Source organism: Amia ocellicauda, chromosome 20 (assembly GCF_036373705.1).
Source record: "Amia ocellicauda isolate fAmiCal2 chromosome 20, fAmiCal2.hap1, whole genome shotgun sequence".
NCBI classification, from domain to species: Eukaryota; Metazoa; Chordata; class Actinopteri; order Amiiformes; family Amiidae; genus Amia; species Amia ocellicauda.
The window spans coordinates 205,642-229,532 of record NC_089869.1 but is presented as its reverse complement, the minus strand read 5'-3'; the positions used below and the strand labels follow the sequence as shown (position 1 = coordinate 229,532).

The following is a 23,891-nucleotide window of genomic DNA, read 5'->3' as shown; positions in this document are numbered from 1 at the left end:
ATACTGGCGTTACTGTAACCCTGACTTAGTAATCCCGAGATCTAAGTTTCATCGGTACTTATTCCTCCTTCAGCCGGTTCAAACACCTATCACCTGAGAATTGGTCCTACAGTGGTAGAGATCTCACCTGCCACTCGGAGGTGTCTGCTTGATTCGTGGCCAATTTTTTTCTCCGTTCTATATAGAAGAGGATGGGAATTATTGTAACAACCAGACATTTGTGTCTGTCTCTCTCTCTCTCTTTCACTCACTCACTCATCTATCTATAATGATTGGTACTTCTTTCTACATCATCCCATCCGGACGTTACTGTAACCTGTGACTTAGTAATCCCGAGATCTAAGTGTCATCGTTACTTATTCCTCGTTCATCCACTTGAATCCCTTGTCACCTGAGCATTTGTGCTACAGTGGTAGATATCTCACCTTCCACTCGGGAGGTTGTTGCTTGATTCGCGGCCAATGGTTTTCCCCATTCTATGTAGAAGAGGATGGCTATTATTGTAACAACCAGACATTTGTGTCTGTCTCTCTCTCTCACTCACTCATCTATCTATAAAGATTGGTACCTCTTTCTACATCGTCCCATCCGGACGTTCCTGTTTCCAGTGCCTTAGTTATCCCGAGGTCTGGGTATGATTGGAACTTATTCCTCTTTCATCCTCTTGAAACCCTTGTCACCTGAGCATTGGTCCGCCAGTGGTAGCGATCTCACCGGCCACTCGGGAGGTTGTTGCTTGAATCGCGGACAATGGTTATCCCCGATCTATATAGAAGAGGATGGCTATTATTGTAACAACCAGACATTTGTATCTGTCTCTCTCTCTCATTAACTCAGTCATCTATTTATAATGATTGGTACTTCTTTCTACTTCGTCCCATCTGGACGTTCCTGATACCCTCGCCTTAGTAATCCTGAGGTCTAAGTCTGATTGGTACTTATTCATCGTTCAACCATTTGAAACCCTTGTCACCTGAGCATTGGTCCGCCAGTGGTAGCGATCTCACCGGCCACTCGGGAGGTTGTTGCTTGAATCGCGGACAATGGTTATCCTCGTTCTATATAGTAGAGGATGGCAAATCATTGCAACAACCAGACATTTGTGTCTGTCTCTCTCTCTCTCTCACTTACTCTGTCATCTATTTATAATGATTGGTACTTCTTTCTACTTCGTCCCATCTGGACGTTCCTGATACCCGCGCCTTTGTAATCCTGAGGTCTGGGTCTGATTGGAACTTTTTCCTCCTTCTGCATAGACGATGATGACTGCATCGTGCCATCCAGAGGTTCGTCTGTGCCTCATTGGCTCGTGTTGGCTGAATCATTCATGTTTTATGGGTTAAAGTTCTGATTGGTACTTATTCCTCCTTCAGCCGGTTCAAACACCTATCACCTGAGAATTGGTCCTACAGTGGTAGAGATCTCACCTGCCACTCGGAGGTGTCTGCTTGATTCGTGGCCAATTTTTTTCTCCGTTCTATATAGAAGAGGATGGGAATTATTGTAACAACCAGACATTTGTGTCTGTCTCTCTCTCTCACTCACTCATCTATCTATAAAGATTGGTACCTCTTTCTACATCGTCCCATCCGGACGTTCCTGTTTCCCGCGCCTTAGTAATCCCGAGGTCTTGGTCTGATTGGTACGTATTCCTCGTTCATCCACTTGATACCCTTGTCACCTGAGCATTGGTCCTACAGTGGTAGAGATCTCAGCTGCCACGCAGGAATTCATTGCTCGATTCGCGGCCAATGGTTTTCCCCGTTCTATATAGAACAGGATGGCAAATTATTGCAACAACCAGACATTTGTGTCTGTCTCTCTCTCTCACTCACTCATCTATCTATAAAGATTGGTACCTCTTTCTACATCGTCCCATCCGGACGTTCCTCTTTCCCGTGCCTTAGTTATCCCGAGGTCTGGGTCTGATTGGTACTTTTTCCTCCTTCTGCATAGACGATGATGACTGCATCGTGCCATCCAGAGGTTCGTCTGTGCCTCATTGGCTCGTGTTGGCTGCATCATTCATGTTTTATGGGTTAAAGTTCTGATTGGTACTTATTCCTCCTTCAGCCGGTTCAAACATTTGTCACCTGAGCATTGGTCCTACAGTGGTAGAGATCTCACCTGCCACTCGGGAGGTGTCTGCTTGATTCGCGGCCAATGGTTTTCCCCGTTCTATATAGTAGAGGATGGCAAATAATTGCTACAACCAGACATTTGTGTCTGTCTCACTCACTCACTCATCTATCCAATTATCGTTAATGATTAGTACTTCTTTCCCATTCAACCACTTAAGATTTTCATAACCTGAGCATTGGTTGTTCAGTGGTAGAATTCTCGCCTGCCACGCGGAAAGCCCGGGTTCGATTCCCGGCCAATGCATTTTCCTCGTTCTGCAAAGAAGACAATGATTACATCGTCCCATACAGGCGTTACTGTAACCCTGACTTAGTAATCCCGAGATCTAAGTCTCATCGGTACTTATTCCTCGTTCATCCACTTGAAACCCTTGTCACCTGAGCATTGGTCCGACAGTGGTAGAGATCTCACCTGGCACTCGGGAGGTTGTTGCTTCATTCGATGCCAATGGTTTTCCCCATTCTATGTAGAAGAGGATGGCTATTATTGTAACAACCAGACATTTGTGTCTGTCTCTCTCTCTCACTCACTCATCTATCTATAGAGATTGGTACCTCTTTCTACATCGTCCCATCCGGACGTTCCTGTTTCCCGTGCCTTAGTTATCCCGAGGTCTAAGTCTGATTGGTACTTATTCATCGTTCATCCACTTGAAACCCTTGTCACCTGAGCATTTGTGCTACAGTGGTAGATATCTCACCTTCCACTCGGGAGGTTGTTGCTTGATTCGCGGCCAATGGTTATCCCCGATCTATATAGAAGAGGATGGCTATTATTGTAACAACCACACATTTGTGTCTGTCTCTCTCTCTCACTCACTCATCTATCTATAAAGATTGGTACCTCTTTCTACATCGTCCCATCCGGACGTTCCTGTTTCCCGCGCCTTAGTAATCCCGAGGTCTTGGTCTGATTGGTACTTATTCCTCGTTCATCCACTTGATACCCTTGTCACCTGAGCATTGGTCCTACAGTGGTAGAGATCTCAGCTGCCACGCAGGAATTCATTGCTCGATTCGCGGCCAATGGTTTTCCCCGTTCTATATAGAACAGGATGGCAAATTATTGCAACAACCAGACATTTGTGTCTGTCTCTCTCTCTCACTCACTCATCTATCTATAAAGATTGGTACCTCTTTCTACATCGTCCCATCCGGACGTTCCTGTTTCCCGTGCCTTAGTTATCCCGAGGTCTGGGTCTGATTGGTACTTTTTCCTCCTTCTGCATAGACGATGATGACTGCATCGTGCCATCCAGAGGTTCGTCTGTGCCTCATTGGCTCGTGTTGGCTGCATCATTCATGTTTTATGGGTTAAAGTTCTGATTGGTACTTATTCCTCCTTCAGCCGGTTCAAACATTTGTCACCTGAGCACTGGTCCTACAGTGGTAGAGATCTCACCTGCCACTCGGGAGGTGTCTGCTTGATTCGTGGCCAATGGTTTTCCCCGTTCTATATAGTAGAGGATGGCAAATATTTGCTACAACCAGACATTTGTGTCTGTCTCACTCACTCACTCATCTATCCAATTATCTTTAATGATTAGTACTTCTTTCCCATTCAACCACTTAAGATTTTCATAACCTGAGCATTGGTTGTTCAGTGGTAGAATTCTCGCCTGCCACGCGGGAGGCCCGGGTTCGATTCCCGGCCAAAGCATTTTCCTCGTTCTGCAAAGAAGACTGATTACATCGTCCCATACTGGCGTTACTGTAACCCTGACTTAGTAATCCCGAGATCTAAGTTTCATCGGTACTTATTCCTCCTTCAGCCGGTTCAAACACCTATCACCTGAGAATTGGTCCTACAGTGGTAGAGATCTCACCTGCCACTCGGAGGTGTCTGCTTGATTCGTGGCCAATTTTTTTCTCCGTTCTATATAGAAGAGGATGGGAATTATTGTAACAACCAGACATTTGTGTCTGTCTCTCTCTCTCTCTTTCACTCACTCACTCATCTATCTATAATGATTGGTACTTCTTTCTACATCATCCCATCCGGACGTTACTGTAACCTGTGACTTAGTAATCCCGAGATCTAAGTGTCATCGTTACTTATTCCTCGTTCATCCACTTGAAACCCTTGTCACCTGAGCATTTGTGCTACAGTGGTAGATATCTCACCTTCCACTCGGGAGGTTGTTGCTTGATTCGCGGCCAATGGTTTTCCCCATTCTATGTAGAAGAGGATGGCTATTATTGTAACAACCAGACATTTGTGTCTGTCTCTCTCTCTCACTCACTCATCTATCTATAAAGATTGGTACCTCTTTCTACATCGTCCCATCCGGACGTTCCTGTTTCCAGTGCCTTAGTTATCCCGAGGTCTGGGTATGATTGGAACTTATTCCTCTTTCATCCTCTTGAAACCCTTGTCACCTGAGCATTGGTCCGCCAGTGGTAGCGATCTCACCGGCCACTCGGGAGGTTGTTGCTTGAATCGCGGACAATGGTTATCCCCGATCTATATAGAAGAGGATGGCTATTATTGTAACAACCAGACATTTGTGTCTGTCTCTCTCTCTCATTAACTCAGTCATCTATTTATAATGATTGGTACTTCTTTCTACTTCGTCCCATCTGGACGTTCCTGATACCCTCGCCTTAGTAATCCTGAGGTCTAAGTCTGATTGGTACTTATTCATCGTTCAACCATTTGAAACCCTTGTCACCTGACCATTGGTCCGACAGTGGTAGAGATCTCACCTTCCACTAGGGAGGTTGTTGCTTGATTCGCGGCCAATGGTTTTCCCTATTCTATGTAGAAGAGGATGGCTATTATTGTAACAACCAGACATTTGTGTCTGTCTCTCTCTCTTACTCACTCATCTATCTATAGAGATTGGTACCTCTTTCTACATCGTCCCATCCGGACGTTCCTGTTTCCCGTGCCTTAGTTATCCCGAGGTCTAAGTCTGATTGGTAATTATTCATCGTTCAACCATTTGAAACCCTTGTCACCTGACCATTGGTCCGACAGTGGTAGAGATCTCACCTTCCACTCGGGAGGTTGTTGCTCGATTCGCGGCCAATGGTTTTCCCCGTTCTATATAGAACATGATGGCAAATAATTGCAACAACCAGACATTTGTGTCTGTCTCTCTCTCTCACTCACTCATCTATCTAAAAAGATTGGTACCTCTTTCTACATCGTCCCATCCGGACGTTCCTCTTTCCCGTGCCTTAGTTATCCCGAGGTCTGGGTCTGATTGGTACTTTTTCCTCCTTCTGCATAGACGATGATGACTGCATCGTGCCATCCAGAGGTTCGTCTGTGCCTCATTGGCTCGTGTTGGCTGCATCATTCATGTTTTATGGGTTAAAGTTCTGATTGGTACTTATTCCTCCTTCAGCCGGTTCAAACATTTGTCACCTGAGCATTGGTCCTACAGTGGTAGAGATCTCACCTGCCACTCGGGAGGTGTCTGCTTGATTCGCGGCCAATGGTTTTCCCCGTTCTATATAGTAGAGGATGGCAAATAATTGCTACAACCAGACATTTGTGTCTGTCTCACTCACTCACTCATCTATCCAATTATCGTTAATGATTAGTACTTCTTTCCCATTCAACCACTTAAGATTTTCATAACCTGAGCATTGGTTGTTCAGTGGTAGAATTCTCGCCTGCCACGCGGAAAGCCCGGGTTCGATTCCCGGCCAATGCATTTTCCTCGTTCTGCAAAGAAGACAATGATTACATCGTCCCATACGGGCGTTACTGTAACCCTGACTTAGTAATCCCGAGATCTAAGTCTCATCGGTACATATTCCTCGTTCATCCACTTGAAACCCTTGTCACCTGAGCATTGGTCCGACAGTGGTAGAGATCTCACCTGCCACTCGGGAGGTTGTTGCTTCATTCGCGGCCAATGGTTTTCCCCATTCTATGTAGAAGAGGATGGCTATTATTGTAACAACCAGACATTTGTGTCTGTCTCTCTCTCTCTTTCACTCACTCACTCATCAATCTATAATGATTGGTACTTCTTTCTACATCATCCCATCCGGACGTTCCTGTTTCCTGCGCCTTAGTAATCCCGAGGTCATGGTCTGATTGGTACTTATTCATCGTTCAACCATTTCAAACCCTTGTCACCTGACCATTGGTCCAACAGTGGTAGAGATCTCACCTTCCACTCGGGAGGTTGTTGCTTGATTCGCGGCCAATGGTTTTCCCCATTCTATGTAGAAGAGGATGGCTATTATTGTAACAACCAGACATTTGTGTCTGTCTCTCTCTCTCTCTCACTCACTCATCTATCTGTAAAGATTGGTACCTCTTTCTACATCGTCCCATCCAGACGTTCCTGTTTCCCGTGCCCTAGTTATCCCGAGGTCTGGGTATGATTGGAACTTATTCCTCGTTCATCCACTTGAAACCCTTGTCACCTGAGCATTTGTGCTACAGTGGTAGATATCTCACCTTCCACTCGGGAGGTTGTTGCTTGATTCGCGGCCAATGGTTATCCCCGATCTATATAGAAGAGGATGGCTATTATTGTAACAACCACACATTTGTGTCTGTCTCTCTCTCTCACTCACTCATCTATCTATAAAGATTGGTACCTCTTTCTACATCGTCCCATCCGGACGTTCCTGTTTCCCGTGCCTTAGTAATCCCGAGGTCTTGGTCTGATTGGTACTTATTCCTCGTTCATCCACTTGATACCCTTGTCACCTGAGCATTGGTCCTACAGTGTTAGAGATCTCACCTTCCACTCGGGAGGTTGTTGCTTGATTCGCGGCCAATGGTTTTCCCCATTCTATGTAGAAGAGGATGGCTATTATTGTAACAACCAGACATTTGTGTCTGTCTCTCTCTCTCTTTCACTCACTCACTCATCTATCTATCATGATTGGTACTTCTTTCTACATCATCCCATCCGGACGTTCCTGTTTCCCGCGCCTTAGTAATCCCGAGGTCTTGGTCTGATTCGTACTTATTCCTCGTTCATCCACTTGATACCCTTGTCACCTGAGCACTGGCCCTACAGTGGTAGAGATCTCACCTTCCACTCGGGAGGTTGTTGCTTGATTCGCGGCCAATGGTTTTCCCCATTCTATGTAGAAGAGGATGGCTATTATTGTAACAACCAGACATTTGTGTCTGTCTCTCTCTCTCTTTCACTCACTCACTCATCTATCTATAATGATTGTTACTTATTCCTTGTTCAACTACTCGAAACCCTTGTCACCTGAGCATTGGTCCTACAGACGTAGAGACCTCACCTGCCACTCGGGAGGCCTTTACTTGATTCGCGGCCAATGGTTTTCCTCGTTCTATATAGTAGAGGATGGCAAATAATTGCAACAACCAGACATTTGTGTCTGTCTCACTCAGTCACTCATCTATCCTATTTTCTATAATGATTAGTACTTCTTTCCCATTCAACCACTTAAGATTTTCATAACCTGAGCATTGCTTGTTCAGTGGTAGAATTCTCGCCTGCCACGCGGGAGGCCCGGGTTCGATTCCCGGCCAATGCATTTTCCTCGTTCTGCAAAGACGACAATGATTACATCGTCCCATACGGGCGTTACTGTAACCCTGACTTAGTAATCCCGAGATCTAAGTCTCATCGGTACTATTTCCTCTTTCATCCATTTGAAACCCTTGTCACCTGAGCATTGGTCCGACAGTGGTAGAGATCTCACCTGCCACTCGGGAGGTTGTTGCTTGATTCGCGGCCAATGGTTTTCCAAATTCTATGTAGAAGAGGATGGCTATTATTGTAACAACCAGACATTTGTGTCTGTCTCTCTCTCTCTTTCACTCACTCACTCATCTATCTATAATGATTGGTACTTCTTTCTACATCATCCCATCCGGACGTTCCTGTTTCCCGCGCCTTAGTAATCCCGAGGTCATGGTCTGATTGGTACTTATTCATCGTTCAACCATTTCAAACCCTTGTCACCTGACCATTGGTCCGACAGTAGTAGAGATCTCACCTGCCACTCGGGAGGTTGTTGCTTGATTCGCGGCCAATGGTTATCCTCGATCTAAATAGAAGAGGATGGCTATTATTGTAACAACCAGACATTTGTGTCTGTCTCTCTCTCTCACTCACTCATCTATCTATAAAGATTGGTACCTCTATCTACATCGTCCCATCCGTACGTTCCTGTGTCCCTTGCCTTAGTAATCCTGAGGTCTGAGTCTGATTGGTACTTTTTCCTCCTTCTGCATAGACGACGATGACTGCATCGTGCCATCCAGAGGTTCGTCTGTGCCTCATTGGCTCGTGTTGGCTGCATCATTCATGTTTTATGGGTTAAAGTTCTGATTGGTACTTATTCCTCCTTCAGCCGGTTCAAACACTGATCACCTGAGAATTGGTCCTACAGTGGTAGAGATTTCACCTGCCACTCGGGAGGTTGTTGCTTGATTCGCGGCCAATTTTTTTCTCCGTTCTATATAGAAGAGGTTAGCTATTATTGTAACAACCAGACATTTGTCTCTCTCTCTCTGTCACTCACTCACTCATCTATCTATAATGATTGTTACTTATTCCTTGTTCAACTACTCGAAACCCTTGTCACCTGAGCATTGGTCCTACAGACGTAGAGGCCTCACCTGCCACTCGGGAGGCCTTTGCTTGATTCGCGGCCAATGGTTTTCCTCGTTCTATATAGTAGAGGATGGCAAATCATTGCAACAACCAGACATTTGTGTCTGTCTCTCTCTCTCTCTCACTTACTCTGTCATCTATTTATAATGATTGGTACTTCTTTCTACTTCGTCCCATCTGGACGTTCCTGATACCCGCGCCTTTGTAATCCTGAGGTCTGGGTCTGATTGGAACTTTTTCCTCCTTCTGCATAGACGATGATGACTGCATCGTGCCATCCAGAGGTTCGTCTGTGCCTCATTGGCTCGTGTTGGCTGAATCATTCATGTTTTATGGGTTAAAGTTCTGATTGGTACTTATTCCTCCTTCAGCCGGTTCAAACACCTATCACCTGAGAATTGGTCCTACAGTGGTAGAGATCTCACCTGCCACTCGGAGGTGTCTGCTTGATTCGTGGCCAATTTTTTTCTCCGTTCTATATAGAAGAGGATGGGAATTATTGTAACAACCAGACATTTGTGTCTGTCTCTCTCTCTCTCTTTCAATCACTCACTCATCTATCTATAATGATTGGTACTTCTTTCTACATCATCCCATCCGGACGTTACTGTAACCTGTGACTTAGTAATCCCGAGATCTAAGTGTCATCGTTACTTATTCCTCGTTCATCCACTTGAAACCCTTGTCACCTGAGCATTTGTGCTACAGTGGTAGATATCTCACCTTCCACTCGGGAGGTTGTTGCTTGATTCGCGGCCAATGGTTTTCCCCATTCTATGTAGAAGAGGATGGCTATTATTGTAACAACCAGACATTTGTGTCTGTCTCTCTCTCTCACTCACTCATCTATCTATAAAGATTGGTACCTCTTTCTACATCGTCCCATCCGGACGTTCCTGTTTCCAGTGCCTTAGTTATCCCGAGGTCTGGGTATGATTGGAACTTATTCCTCTTTCATCCTCTTGAAACCCTTGTCACCTGAGCATTGGTCCGCCAGTGGTAGCGATCTCACCGGCCACTCGGGAGGTTGTTGCTTGAATCGCGGACAATGGTTATCCCCGATCTACACTCACCTAAAGGATTATTAGGAACACCATACTAATACTGTGTTTGACCCCCTTTCGCCTTCAGAACTGCCTTAATTCTACGTGGCATTGATTCAACAAGGTGCTGAAAGCATTCTTTAGAAATGTTGGCCCATATTGATAGGATAGCATCTTGCAGTTGATGGAGATTTGTGGGATGCACATCCAGGGCACGAAGCTCCCGTTCCACCACATCCCAAAGATGCTCTATTGGCTTGAGATCTGGTGACTGTGGGGGCCAGTTTAGTACAGTGAACTCATTGTCATGTTCAAGAAACCAATTTGAAATGATTCGACCTTTGTGACATGGTGCATTATCCTGCTGGAAGTAGCCATCAGAGGATGGGTACATGGTGGTCATAAAGGGATGGACATGGTCAGAAACAATGCTCAGGTAGGCCGTGGCATTTAAACGATGCCCAATTGGCACTAAGGGGCCTAAAGTGTGCCAAGAAAACATCCCCCACACCATTACACCACCACCACCAGCCTGCACAGTGCTAACAAGGCATGATGGATCCATGTTCTCATTCTGTTTACGCCAAATTCTGACTCTACCATCTGAATGTCTCAACAGAAATCGAGACTCAACAGACCAGACAACATTTTTCCAGTCTTCAACTGTCCAATTTTGGTGAGCTTGTGCAAATTGTAGCCTCTTTTTCCTATTTGTAGTGGAGATGAGTGGTACCCGGTGGGGTCTTCTGCTGTTGTAGCCCATCCGCCTCAAGGTTGTACGTGTTGTGGCTTCACAAATGCTTTGCTGCATACCTCGGTTGTAACGAGTGGTTATTTCAGTCAAAGTTGCTCTTCTATCAGCTTGAATCAGTCGGCCCATTCTCCTCTGACCTCTAGCATCAACAAGGCATTTTCGCCCACAGGACTGCTGCATACTGGATGTTGTTCCCTTTTCACACCATTCTTTGTAAACCCTAGAAATGGTTGTGCGTGAAAATCCCAGTAACTGAGCAGATTGTGAAATACTCAGACCGGCCCGTCTGGCACCAACAACCATGCCATGCTCAAAATTGCTTAAATCACCTTTCTTTCCCATTCAGACATTCAGTTTGGAGTTCAGGAGATTGTCTTGACCAGGACCACACCCCTAAATGCATTGAAGCAACTGCCATGTGATTGGTTGATTAGAAAATGGCATTAATGAGAAATTGAACAGGTGTTCCTAATAATCCTTTAGGTGAGTGTATATAGAAGAGGATGGCTATTATTGTAACAACCAGACATTTGTGTCTGTCTCTCTCTCTCATTAACTCAGTCATCTATTTATAATGATTGGTACTTCTTTCTACTTCGTCCCATCTGGACGTTCCTGATACCCTCGCCTTAGTAATCCTGAGGTCTAAGTCTGATTGGTACTTATTCATCGTTCAACCATTTGAAACCCTTGTCACCTGACCATTGGTCCGACAGTGGTAGAGATCTCACCTTCCACTAGGGAGGTTGTTGCTTGATTCGCGGCCAATGGTTTTCCCCGTTCTATACAGAACAGGATGGCAAATTATTGCAACAACCAGACATTTGTGTCTGTCTCTCTCTCTTACTCACTCATCTATCTATAGAGATTGGTACCTCTTTCTACATCGTCCCATCCGGACGTTCCTGTTTCCCGTGCCTTAGTTATCCCGAGGTCTAAGTCTGATTGGTACTTATTCATCGTTCAACCATTTGAAACCCTTGTCACCTGACCATTGGTCCGACAGTGGTAGAGATCTCACCTTCCACTCGGGAGGTTGTTGCTCGATTCGCGGCCAATGGTTTTCCCCGTTCTATATAGAACATGATGGCAAATAATTGCAACAACCAGACATTTGTGTCTGTCTCTCTCTCTCACTCACTCATCTATCTATAAAGATTGGTACCTCTTTCTACATCGTCCCATCCGGACGTTCCTGTTTCCCGTGCCTTAGTTATCCCGAGGTCTGGGTCTGATTGGTACTTTTTCCTCCTTCTGCATAGACGACGATGACTGCATCGTGCCATCCAGAGGTTCGTCTGTGCCTCATTGGCTCGTGTTGGCTGCATCATTCATGTTTTATGGGTTAAAGTTGTGATTGGTACTTATTCCTCCTTCAGCCGGTTCAAACACTTGTCACCTGAGCATTGGTCCTACAGTGGTAGAGATCTCACCTGCCACTCGGGAGGTGTCTGCTTGATTCGCGGCCAATGGTTTTCCCCGTTCTATATAGTAGAGGATGGCAAATAATTGCAACAACCAGACATTTGTGTCTGTCTCACTCACTCACTCATCTATCCTATTATCTATAATGATTAGTACTTCTTTCCCATTCAACCACTTAAAATTTTCATAACCTGAGCATTGGTTGTTCAGTGGTAGAATTCTCGCCTGCCACGCGGGAGGCCCGGGTTCGATTCCCGGCCAATGCATTTTCCTCGTTCTGCAAAGAAGACTGATTACATCGTCCCATACGGGCGTTACTGTAACCCTGACTTAGTAATCCCGAGATCTAAGTCTCATCGGTACTTATTCCTCGTTCATCCACTTGAAACCCTTGTCAACTGAGCATTGTTCCGACAGTGGTAGAGATCTCACCTGCCACTCGGGAGGTTGTTGCTTCATTCGCGGCCAATGGTTTTCCCCATTCTATGTAGAAGAGGATGGCTATTATTGTAACAACCAGACATTTGTGTCTGTCTCTCTCTCTCTTTCACTCACTCACTCATCAATCTATAATGATTGGTACTTCTTTCTACATCATCCCATCCGGACGTTCCTGTTTCCTGCGCCTTAGTAATCCCGAGGTCATGGTCTGATTGGTACTTATTCATCGTTCAACCATTTCAAACCCTTGTCACCTGACCATTGGTCCAACAGTGGTAGAGATCTCACCTTCCACTCGGGAGGTTGTTGCTTGATTCGCGGCCAATGGTTTTCCCCATTCTATGTAGAAGAGGATGGCTATTATTGTAACAACCAGACATTTGTGTCTGTCTCTCTCTCTCACTCAATCATCTATCTGTAAAGATTGGTACCTCCTTCTACATCGTCCCATCCAGACGTTCCTGTTTCCCGTGCCCTAGTTATCCCGAGGTCTGGGTATGATTGGAACTTATTCCTCGTTCATCCACTTGAAACCCTTGTCACCTGAGCATTGGTCCTACAGTGGTAGAGATCTCACCTTCCACTAGGGAGGTTGTTGCTTGATTCGCGGCCAATGGTTTTCCCTATTCTATGTAGAAGAGGATGGCTATTATTGTAACAACCAGACATTTGTGTCTGTCTCTCTCTCTTACTCACTCATCTATCTATAGAGATTGGTACCTCTTTCTACATCGTCCCATCCGGACGTTCCTGTTTCCCGTGCCTTAGTTATCCCGAGGTCTAAGTCTGATTGGTACTTATTCATCGTTCAACCATTTGAAACCCTTGTCACCTGACCATTGGTCCGACAGTGGTAGAGATCTCACCTTCCACTCGGGAGGTTGTTGCTCGATTCGCGGCCAATGGTTTTCCCCGTTCTATATAGAACATGATGGCAAATAATTGCAACAACCAGACATTTGTGTCTGTCTCTCTCTCTCACTCACTCATCTATCTAAAAAGATTGGTACCTCTTTCTACATCGTCCCATCCGGACGTTCCTGTTTCCCGTGCCTTAGTTATCCCGAGGTCTGGGTCTGATTGGTACTTTTTCCTCCTTCTGCATAGACGACGATGACTGCATCGTGCCATCCAGAGGTTCGTCTGTGCCTCATTGGCTCGTGTTGGCTGCATCATTCATGTTTTATGGGTTAAAGTTGTGATTGGTACTTATTCCTCCTTCAGCCGGTTCAAACACTTGTCACCTGAGCATTGGTCCTACAGTGGTAGAGATCTCACCTGCCACTCGGGAGGTGTCTGCTTGATTCGCGGCCAATGGTTTTCCCCGTTCTATATAGTAGAGGATGGCAAATAATTGCAACAACCAGACATTTGTGTCTGTCTCACTCACTCACTCATCTATCCTATTATCTATAATGATTAGTACTTCTTTCCCATTCAACCACTTAAAATTTTCATAACCTGAGCATTGGTTGTTCAGTGGTAGAATTCTCGCCTGCCACGCGGGAGGCCCGGGTTCGATTCCCGGCCAATGCATTTTCCTCGTTCTGCAAAGAAGACTGATTACATCGTCCCATACGGGCGTTACTGTAACCCTGATTTAGTAATCCCGAGATCTAAGTCTCATCGGTACTTATTCCTCGTTCATCCACTTGAAACCCTTGTCAACTGAGCATTGTTCCGACAGTGGTAGAGATCTCACCTGCCACTCGGGAGGTTGTTGCTTCATTCGCGGCCAATGGTTTTCCCCATTCTATGTAGAAGAGGATGGCTATTATTGTAACAACCAGACATTTGTGTCTGTCTCTCTCTCTCTTTCACTCACTCACTCATCAATCTATAATGATTGGTACTTCTTTCTACATCATCCCATCCGGACGTTCCTGTTTCCTGCGCCTTAGTAATCCCGAGGTCATGGTCTGATTGGTACTTATTCATCGTTCAACCATTTCAAACCCTTGTCACCTGACCATTGGTCCAACAGTGGTAGAGATCTCACCTTCCACTCGGGAGGTTGTTGCTTGATTCGCGGCCAATGGTTTTCCCCATTCTATGTAGAAGAGGATGGCTATTATTGTAACAACCAGACATTTGTGTCTGTCTCTCTCTCTCTCTCACTCAATCATCTATCTGTAAAGATTGGTACCTCCTTCTACATCGTCCCATCCAGACGTTCCTGTTTCCCGTGCCCTAGTTATCCCGAGGTCTGGGTATGATTGGAACTTAATCCTCGTTCATCCACTTGAAACCCTTGTCACCTGAGCATTGGTCCTACAGTGGTAGAGATCTCAGCTGCCACGCAGGAATTCATTGCTCGATTCGCGGCCAATGGTTTTCCCCGTTCTATATAGAACAGGATGGCAAATTATTGCAACAACCAGACATTTGTGTCTGTCTGTCTCTCTCACTCACTCATCTATCTAAAAAGATTGGTACCTCTTTCTATATCGTCCCATCCGGACGTTCCTGTTTCCCGTGCCTTAGTTATCCCGAGGTCTGGGTCTGATTGGTACTTTTTCCTCCTTCTGCATAGACGACGATGACTGCATCGTGCCATCCAGAGGTTCGTCTGTGCCTCATTGGCTCGTGTTGGCTGCATCATTCATGTTTTATGGGTTAAAGTTCTGATTGGTACTTATCCCTCCTTCAGCCGGTTCAAACACTTGTCACCTGAGCATTGGTCCTACAGTGGTAGAGATCTCACCTGCCACTCGGGAGGTGTCTGCTTGATTCGCGGCCAATGGTTTTCCCCGTTCTATATAGTAGAGGATGGCAAATAATTGCAACAACCAGACATTTGTGTCTGTCTCACTCACTCACTCATCTATCCTATTATCTATAATGATTAGTACTTCTTTCCCATTCAACCACTTAAAATTTTCATAACCTGAGCATTGGTTGTTCAGTGGTAGAATTCTCGCCTGCCACGCGGGAGGCCCGGGTTCGATTCCCGGCCAATGCATTTTCCTCGTTCTGCAAAGAAGACAATGATTACTTCGTCCCATACGGGCGTTACTGTAACCCTGACTTAGTAATCCCGAGATCTAAGTCTCATCGGTACTTATTCCTCGTTCATCCACTTGAAACCCTTGTCACCTGAGCATTGGTCCGACAGTGGTAGAGATCTCACCTGCCACTCGGGAGGTTGTTGCTTCATTCGATGCCAATGGTTTTCCCCATTCTATGTAGAAGAGGATGGCTATTATTGTAACAACCAGACATTTGTGTCTGTCTCTCTCTCTCACTCACTCATCTATCTATAGAGATTGGTACCTCTTTCTACATCGTCCCATCCGGACGTTCCTGTTTCCCGTGCCTTAGTTATCCCGAGGTCTAAGTCTGATTGGTACTTATTCATCGTTCAACCATTTGAAACCATTGGTCCGACAGTGGTAGAGATCTCACCTTCCACTCGGGAGGTTGTTGCTTGATTCGCTGCCAATGGTTTTCCCCATTCTATGTAGAAGAGGATGGCTATTACTGTAACAACCAGACATTTGTGTCTGTCTCTCTCTCTCTTTCACTCACTCACTCATCTATCTATAAAGATTGATACTTCTTTCAACATCATCCCATCCGGACGTTCCTGTTTCCCGCACCTTAGTAATCCCGAGGTCTTGGTCTGATTGGTACTTATTCCTCGTTCATCCACTTGATACCCTTGTCACCTGAGCATTGGTCCTACAGTAGTAGAGATCTCAGCTGCCACGCAGGAATTCATTGCTCGATTCGCGGCCAATGGTTTTCCCCGTTCTATATAGAACATGATGGCAAATAATTGCAACAACCAGACATTTGTGTCTGTCTCTCTCTCTCTTTCACTCACTCACTCATCTATCTATAAAGATTGATACTTCTTTCAACATCATCCCATCCGGACGTTCCTGTTTCCCGCACCTTAGTAATCCCGAGGTCTTGGTCTGATTGGTACTTATTCCTCGTTCATCCACTTGATACCCTTGTCACCTGAGCATTGGTCCTACAGTAGTAGAGATCTCAGCTGCCACGCAGGAATTCATTGCTCGATTCGCGGCCAATGGTTTTCCCCGTTCTATATAGAACATGATGGCAAATAATTGCAACAACCAGACATTTGTGTCTGTCTCTCTCTCTCACTCACTCATCTATCTAAAAAGATTGGTACCTCTTTCTACATCGTCCCATCCGGACGTTCCTGTTTCCCGCGCCTTAGTAATCCCGAGGTCTTGGTCTGATTGGTACTTATTCCTCGTTCATCCACTTGAAACCCTTGTCGCCTGAGCATTGGTCCTACAGTGGTAGAGATCTCACCTGCCACTCGGGAGGTTGTTGCTTCATTAGCGGCCAATGGTTTTCCCCATTCTATGTAGAAGAGGATGGCTATTATTGTAACATCCAGACATTTGTGTCTGTCTCTCTCTCTCACTAACTCAGTCATCTATTTATAATGATTGGTACTTCTTTCTACTTCGTCCCATCTGGACGTTCCTGATACCCGCGCCTTAGTAATCCCGAGGTCTAAGTCTGATTGGTACTTATTCATCGTTCAACCATTTGAAACCCTTGTCACCTGACCATTGGTCCGACAGTGGTAGAGATCTCACCTTCCACTAGGGAGGTTGTTGCTTGATTCGCGGCCAATGGTTTTCCCCATTCTATGTAGAAGAGGATGGCTATTATTGTAACAACCAGACATTTGTGTCTGTCTCTCTCTCTCACTCACTCATCTATCTAAAGAGATTGGTACCTCTTTCTACATCGTCCCATCCGGACGTTCCTGTTTCCCGTGCCTTAGTTATCCCGAGGTCTAAGTCTGATTGGTACTTATTCATCGTTCAACCATTTGAAACCCTTGTCACCTGACCATTGGTCCGACAGTGGTAGAGATCTCACCTTCCATTCGGGAGGTTGTTGCTTGATTCGCGGCCAATGGTTTTCCCCATTCTATGTAGAAGAGGATGGCTATTATTGTAACATCCAGACATTTGTGTCTGTCTCTCTCTCTCTTTCACTCACTCACTCATCTATCTATAATGATTGGTACTTCTTTCTACATCATCCCATCCGGACGTTCCTGTTTCCCGCGCCTTAGTAATCCCGAGGTCTTGGTCTGATTGGTACTTATTCCTCGTTCATCCACTTGATACCCTTGTCACCTGAGCATTGGTCCTACAGTGGTAGAGATCTCAGCTGCCACGCAGGAATTCATTGCTCGATTCGCGGCGAATGGTTTTCCCCGTTCTATATAGAACAGGATGGCAAATAATTGCAACAACCAGACATTTGTGTCTGTCTCTCTCTCTCACTCACTCATCTATCTAAAAAGATTGGTACCTCTTTCTACATCGTCCCATCCGGACGTTCCTGTTTCCCGTGCCTTAGTTATCCCGAGGTCTGGGTCTGATTGGTACTTTTTCCTCCTTCTGCATAGACGACGATGACTGCATCGTGACATCCAGAGGTTCGTCTGTGCCTCATTGGCTCGTGTTGGCTGCATCATTCATGTTTTATGGGTTAAAGTTCTGATTGGTACTTATTCCTCCTTCAGCCGGTTCAAACACTTGTCACCTGAGCATTGGTCCTACAGTGGTAGAGATCTCACCTGCCACTCGGAGGTGTCTGCTTGATTCGTGGCCAATTTTTTTCTCCGTTCTATATAGAAGAGGATGGGTATTATTGTAACAACCAGACATTTGTGTCTGTCTCTCTCTCTCTCTTTCACTCACTCACTCATCTATCTATAATGATTGGTACTTCTTTCTACATCATCCCATCCGGACGTTACTGTAACCTGTGACTTAGTAATCCCGAGATCTAAGTCTCATCGTTACTTATTCCTCTTTCATCCACTTGAAACCCTTGTCACCTGAGCATTTGTGCTACAGTGGTAGATATCTCACCTTCCACTCGGGAGGTTGTTGCTTGATTCGCGGCCAATGGTTTTCCCCATTCTATGTAGAAGAGGATGGCTATTATTGTAACAACCAGACATTTGTGTATGTCTCTCTCTCTCACTCACTCATCTATCTATAAAGATTGGTACCTCTTTCTACATCGTCCCATTCGGACGTTCCTGTTTCCAGTGCCTTAGTTATCCCGAGGTCTGGGTATGATTGGAACTTATTCCTCTTTCATCCACTTGAAACCCTTGTCACCTGAGCATTGGTCCGCCAGTGGTAGCGATCTCACCGGCCACTCGGGAGGTTGTTGCTTGATTCGCGGCCAATGGTTTTCCAAATTGTATGTAGAAGAGAATGGCTATTATTGTAACAACCAGACATTTGTGTCTGTCTCTCTCTCTCTTTCACTCACTCACTCATCTATCTATAATGATTGGTACTTCTTTCTACATCATCCCATCCGGACGTTCCTGTTTCCCGCGCCTTAGTAATCCCGAGGTCTTGGTCTGATTGGTACTTATTCATCGTTCAACCATTTCAAACCCTTGTCACCTGACCATTGGTCCGACAGTGGTAGAGATCTCACCTGCCACTCGGGAGGTTGTTGCTTGATTCACGGCCAATGGTTATCCTCGATCTATATAGAAGAGGATGGCTATTATTGTAACAACCAGACATTTGTGTCTTTCTGTCTCTCTCTCTCACTAACTCAGTCATCTATTTATAATGATTGGTACTTCTTTCTACTTCATCCCATCTGGACGTTCCTGATACCCGCGCCTTAGTAATCCTGAGGTCTGGGTCTGATTGGTACTTTTTCCTCCTTCTGCATAGACGACGATGACTGCATCGTGCCATCCAGAGGTTCGTCTGTGCCTCATTGGCTCGTGTTGGCTGCATCATTCATGTTTAATGGGTTAAAGTTCTGATTGGTACTTATTCCTCCTTCAGCCGGTTCAAACACTTATCACCTGAGAATTGGTCCTACAGTGGTAGAGATCTCACCTGCAACTCGGGAGGTGTCTGCTTGATTCGCGGACAATTTTTTTCTCCGTTCTATATAGAAGAGGTTAGCTATTATTGTAACAACCAGACATTTGTCTCTCTCTCTCTGTCACTCACTCACTCATCTATCTATAATGATTGTTACTTATTCCTTGTTCAACTACTCGAAACCCTTGTCACCTGAGCATTGGTCCTACAGACGTAGAGACCTCACCTGCCACTCGGGAGGCCTTTACTTGATTCGCGGCCAATGGTTTTCCTCGTTCTATATAGTAGAGGATGGCAAATAATTGCAACAACCAGACATTTGTGTCTGTCTCACTCAGTCACTCATCTATCCTATTAGCTATAATGATTAGTACTTCTTTCCCATTCAACCACTTAAGATTTTCATAACCTGAGCATTGGTTGTTCAGTGGTAGTATTCTCGCCTGCCACGCGGGAGGCCCGGGTTCGATTCCCAGCCAATGCATTTTCCTCGTTCTGCAAAGACGACAATGATTACATCGTCCCATACGGGCGTTACTGTAACCCTGACTTAGTAATCCCGAGATCTAAGTCTCATCGGTACTTATTCCTCGTTCATCCACTTGAAACCCTTGTCACCTGAGCATTGGTCCGACAGTGGTAGAGATCTCACCTGCCACTCGGGAGGTTGTTGCTTGATTCGCGGCCAATGGTTTTCCAAATTGTATGTAGAAGAGGATGGCTATTATTGTAACAACCAGACATTTGTGTCTGTCTCTCTCTCTCTTTCACTCACTCACTCATCTATCTATAATGATTGGTACTTCTTTCTACATCATCCCATCCGGACGTTCCTGTTTCCCGCGCCTTAGTAATCCCGAGGTCTTGGTCTGATTGGTACTTATTCATCGTTCAACCATTTCAAACCCTTGTCACCTGACCATTGGTCCGACAGTGGTAGAGATCTCACCTGCCACTCGGGAGGTTGTTGCTTGATTCACGGCCAATGGTTATCCTCGATCTATATAGAAGAGGATGGCTATTATTGTAACAACCAGACATTTGTGTCTTTCTGTCTCTCTCTCTCACTAACTCAGTCATCTATTTATAATGATTGGTACTTCTTTCTACTTCATCCCATCTGGACGTTCCTGATACCCGCGCCTTAGTAATCCTGAGGTCTGGGTCTGATTGGTACTTTTTCCTCCTTCTGCATAGACGACGATGACTGCATCGTGCCATCCAGAGGTTCGTCTGTGCCTCATTGGCTCGTGTTGGCTGCATCATTCATGTTTAATGGGTTAAAGTTCTGATTGGTACTTATTCCTCCTTCAGCCGGTTCAAACACTTATCACCTGAGAATTGGTCCTACAGTGGTAGAGATCTCACCTGCAACTCGGGAGGTGTCTGCTTGATTCGCGGCCAATTTTTTTCTCCGTTCTATATAGAAGAGGTTAGCTATTATTGTAACAACCAGACATTTGTCTCTCTCTCTCTGTCACTCACTCACTCATCTATTTATAATGATTGTTACTTATTCCTTGTTCAACTACTCGAAACCCTTGTCACCTGAGCATTGGTCCTACAGACGTAGAGGCCTCACCTGCCACTCGGGAGGCCTTTGCTTGATTCGCGGCCAATGGTTTTCCTCGTTCTATATAGTAGAGGATGGCAAATCATTGCAACAACCAAACATTTGTGTCTGTCTCTCTATCTCTCTCACTTACTCTGTCATCTATTTATAATGATTGGTACTTCTTTCTACTTCGTCCCATCTGGACGTTCCTGATACCCGCGCCTTTGTAATCCTGAGGTCTGGGTCTGATTGGTACTTTTTCCTCCTTCTGCATAGACGATGATGACTGCATCGTGCCATCCAGAGGTTCGTCTGTGCCTCATTGGCTCGTGTTGGCTGCATCATTCATGTTTTATGGGTTAAAGTTCTGATTGGTACTTATTCCTCCTTCAGCCGGTTCAAACACCTATCACATGAGAATTGGTCCTACAGTGGTAGAGATCTCACCTGCCACTCGGAGGTGTCTGCTTGATTCGTGGCCAATTTTTTTCTCCGTTCTATATAGAAGAGGATGGGAATTATTGTAACAACCAGACATTTGTGTCTGTCTCTCTCTCTCTCTTTCACTCACTCACTCATGTATCTATAATGATTGGTACTTCTTTCTACATCATCCCATCCGGACGTTACTGTAACCTGTGACTTAGTAATCCCGAGATCTACGTCTCATCGTTACTTATTCCTCGTTCATCCACTTGAAACCCTTGTCACCTGAGCATTTGTGCTACAGTGGTAGATATCTCACCTTCCACTCGGGAGGTTGTTGCTTGATTCGCGGCCAATGGTTTTCCCCATTCTATGTAGAAGAGGATGGCTATTATTGTAACAACCAGACATTTGTGTCTGTCTCTCTCTCTCACTCACTCATCTATCTATAAAGATTGGTACCTCTTTCTACATCGTCCCATCCGGACGTTCCTGTTTCCAGTGCCTTAGTTATCCCGAGGTCTGGGTATGATTGGAACTTATTCCTCTTTCATCCACTTGAAACCCTTGTCACCTGAGCATTGGTCCGCCAGTGGTAGCGATCTCACCGGCCACTCGGGAGGTTGTTGCTTGATTCGCAGACAATGGTTATCCCCGATCTATATAGAAGAGGATGGCTACTATTGTAACAACCAGACATTTGTGTCTGTCTCTCTCTCTCACTCACTCATCTATCTATAGAGATTGGTACCTCTTTCTACATCGTCCCATCCGGACGTTCCTGTTTCCCGTGCCTTAGTTATCCCGAGGTCTAAGTCTGATTGGTACTTATTCATCGTTCAACCATTTGAAACCCTTGTCACCTGACCATTGGTCCGACAGTAGTAGAGATCTCACCTTCCACTCGGGAGGTTGTTGCTTGATTCGCTGCCAATGGTTTTCCCCATTCTATGTAGAAGAGGATGGCTATTACTGTAACAACCAGACATTTGTGTCTGTCTCTCTCTCTCTTTCACTCACTCACTCATCTATCTATAGAGATTGGTACCTCTTTCTACATCGTCCCATCCGGACGTTCCTGTTTCCCGCGCCTTAGTAATCCCGAGGTCTTGGTCTGATTGGTACTTATTCCTCGTTCATCCACTTGATACCCTTGTCACCTGAGCATTGGTCCTACAGTGGTAGAGATCTCAGCTGCCACGCAGGAATTCATTGCTCGATTCGCGGCCAATGGTTTTCCCCGTTCTATATAGAACAGGATGGCAAATATTTGCAACAACCAGACATTTGTGTCTGTCTCTCTCTCTCACTCACTCATCTATCTATAAAGATTGGTACCTCTTTCTACATCGTCCCATCCGGACGTTCCTGTTTCCCGTGCCTTAGTTATCCCGAGGTCTGGGTCTGATTGGTACTTATTCCTCTTTCAACCATTTGAAACCCTTGTGACCTGAGCATTGGTCCTACAGTGGTAGAGATCTCACCTGCCACTCGGAGGTGTCTGCTTGATTCGTGGCCAATTTTTTTCTCCGTTCTATATAGAAGAGGATGGGAATTATTGTAACAACCAGACATTTGTGTCTGTCTCTCTCTCTCTTTCACTCACTCACTCATCTATATATAATGATTGGTACTTCTTTCTACATCATCCCATACGGACGTTCCTGTTTCCCGCGCCTTAGTAATCCCGAGGTCTTGGTCTGATTGGTACTTATTCATCGTTCAACCATTTGAAACCCTTGTCACCTGACCATTGGTCCAACAGTGGTAGAGATCTCACCTTCCACTTGGGAGGTTGTTGCTTGATTCGCAGCCAATGGTTTTCCCAATTCTATGTAGAAGAGGATGGCTATTATTGTAACAACCAGACATTTGTGTCTTTCTGTCTCTCTCTCTCACTAACTCAGTCATCTATTTATAATGATTGGTACTTCTTTCTACTTCGTCCCATCTGGACGTTCCTGATACCCGCGCCTTAGTAATCCTGAGGTCTGGGTCTGATTGGTACTTTTTCCTCCTTCTGCATAGACGACGATGACTGCATCGTGCCATCCAGAGATTCGTCTGTGCCTCATTGGCTCGTGTTGGCTGCATCATTCATGTTTTATGGGTTAAAGTTCTGATTGGTACTTATTCCTCCTTCAGCCGGTTCAAACACTTATCACCTGAGAATTGGTCCTACAGTGGTAGAGATCTCACCTGCCACTCGGGAGGTGTCTGCTTGACTCGCGGCCAATTTTTTTCTCCGTTCTATATAGAAGAGGTTGGCTATTATTGTAACAACCAGACATTTGTCTCTCTCTCTCTGTCACTCACTCACTCATCTATCTATAATGATTGTTACTTATTCCTTGTTCAACTACTCGAAACCCTTGTCACCTGAGCATTGGTCCTACAGTGGTAGAGATCTCACCTGCCACTCGGGAGGTTGTTGCTTGATTCGCGGCCAATGGTTTTCCCCATTCTATGTAGAAGAGGATGGCTATTATTGTAACAACCAGACATTTGTGTCTTTCTGTCTCTCTCTCACTAACTCAGTCATCTATTTATAATGATTGGTATTTCTTTCTACTTCGTCCCATCTGGACGTTCCTGATACCCGCGCCTTAATAATCCTGAGGTCTGGGTCTGATTGGTACTTATTCATCGTTCAACCATTTGA

At 45.3% G+C, this 23,891-nt stretch overlaps 8 non-coding genes across 8 annotated transcripts; all 8 read left to right on the top strand.

The window, feature by feature from the left end:
- Positions 1-2,314: 2,314 nt before the first annotated feature.
- On the top strand, positions 2,315-2,385 carry trnag-gcc (transfer RNA glycine (anticodon GCC)). The gene has a single exon. It is a non-coding gene; the product is annotated as a tRNA-Gly (tRNA).
- Positions 2,386-3,730: 1,345 nt separating this feature from the next.
- On the top strand, positions 3,731-3,801 carry trnag-gcc (transfer RNA glycine (anticodon GCC)). The gene has a single exon. It is a non-coding gene; the product is annotated as a tRNA-Gly (tRNA).
- A 1,934-nt stretch (positions 3,802-5,735) lies between these two features.
- On the top strand, positions 5,736-5,806 carry trnag-gcc (transfer RNA glycine (anticodon GCC)). Its single transcript has one exon. It is a non-coding gene; the product is annotated as a tRNA-Gly (tRNA).
- Positions 5,807-7,557: 1,751 nt separating this feature from the next.
- Positions 7,558-7,628, top strand: trnag-gcc (transfer RNA glycine (anticodon GCC)). The gene has a single exon. It is a non-coding gene; the product is annotated as a tRNA-Gly (tRNA).
- A 4,502-nt stretch (positions 7,629-12,130) lies between these two features.
- trnag-gcc (transfer RNA glycine (anticodon GCC)) lies at positions 12,131-12,201 on the top strand. Its single transcript has one exon. It is a non-coding gene; the product is annotated as a tRNA-Gly (tRNA).
- Positions 12,202-13,841: 1,640 nt separating this feature from the next.
- On the top strand, positions 13,842-13,912 carry trnag-gcc (transfer RNA glycine (anticodon GCC)). Its single transcript has one exon. It is a non-coding gene; the product is annotated as a tRNA-Gly (tRNA).
- Positions 13,913-15,267: 1,355 nt separating this feature from the next.
- Positions 15,268-15,338, top strand: trnag-gcc (transfer RNA glycine (anticodon GCC)). Its single transcript has one exon. It is a non-coding gene; the product is annotated as a tRNA-Gly (tRNA).
- Positions 15,339-19,661: 4,323 nt separating this feature from the next.
- trnag-gcc (transfer RNA glycine (anticodon GCC)) lies at positions 19,662-19,732 on the top strand. The gene has a single exon. It is a non-coding gene; the product is annotated as a tRNA-Gly (tRNA).
- The last annotated feature ends 4,159 nt before the right edge of the window (positions 19,733-23,891 follow it).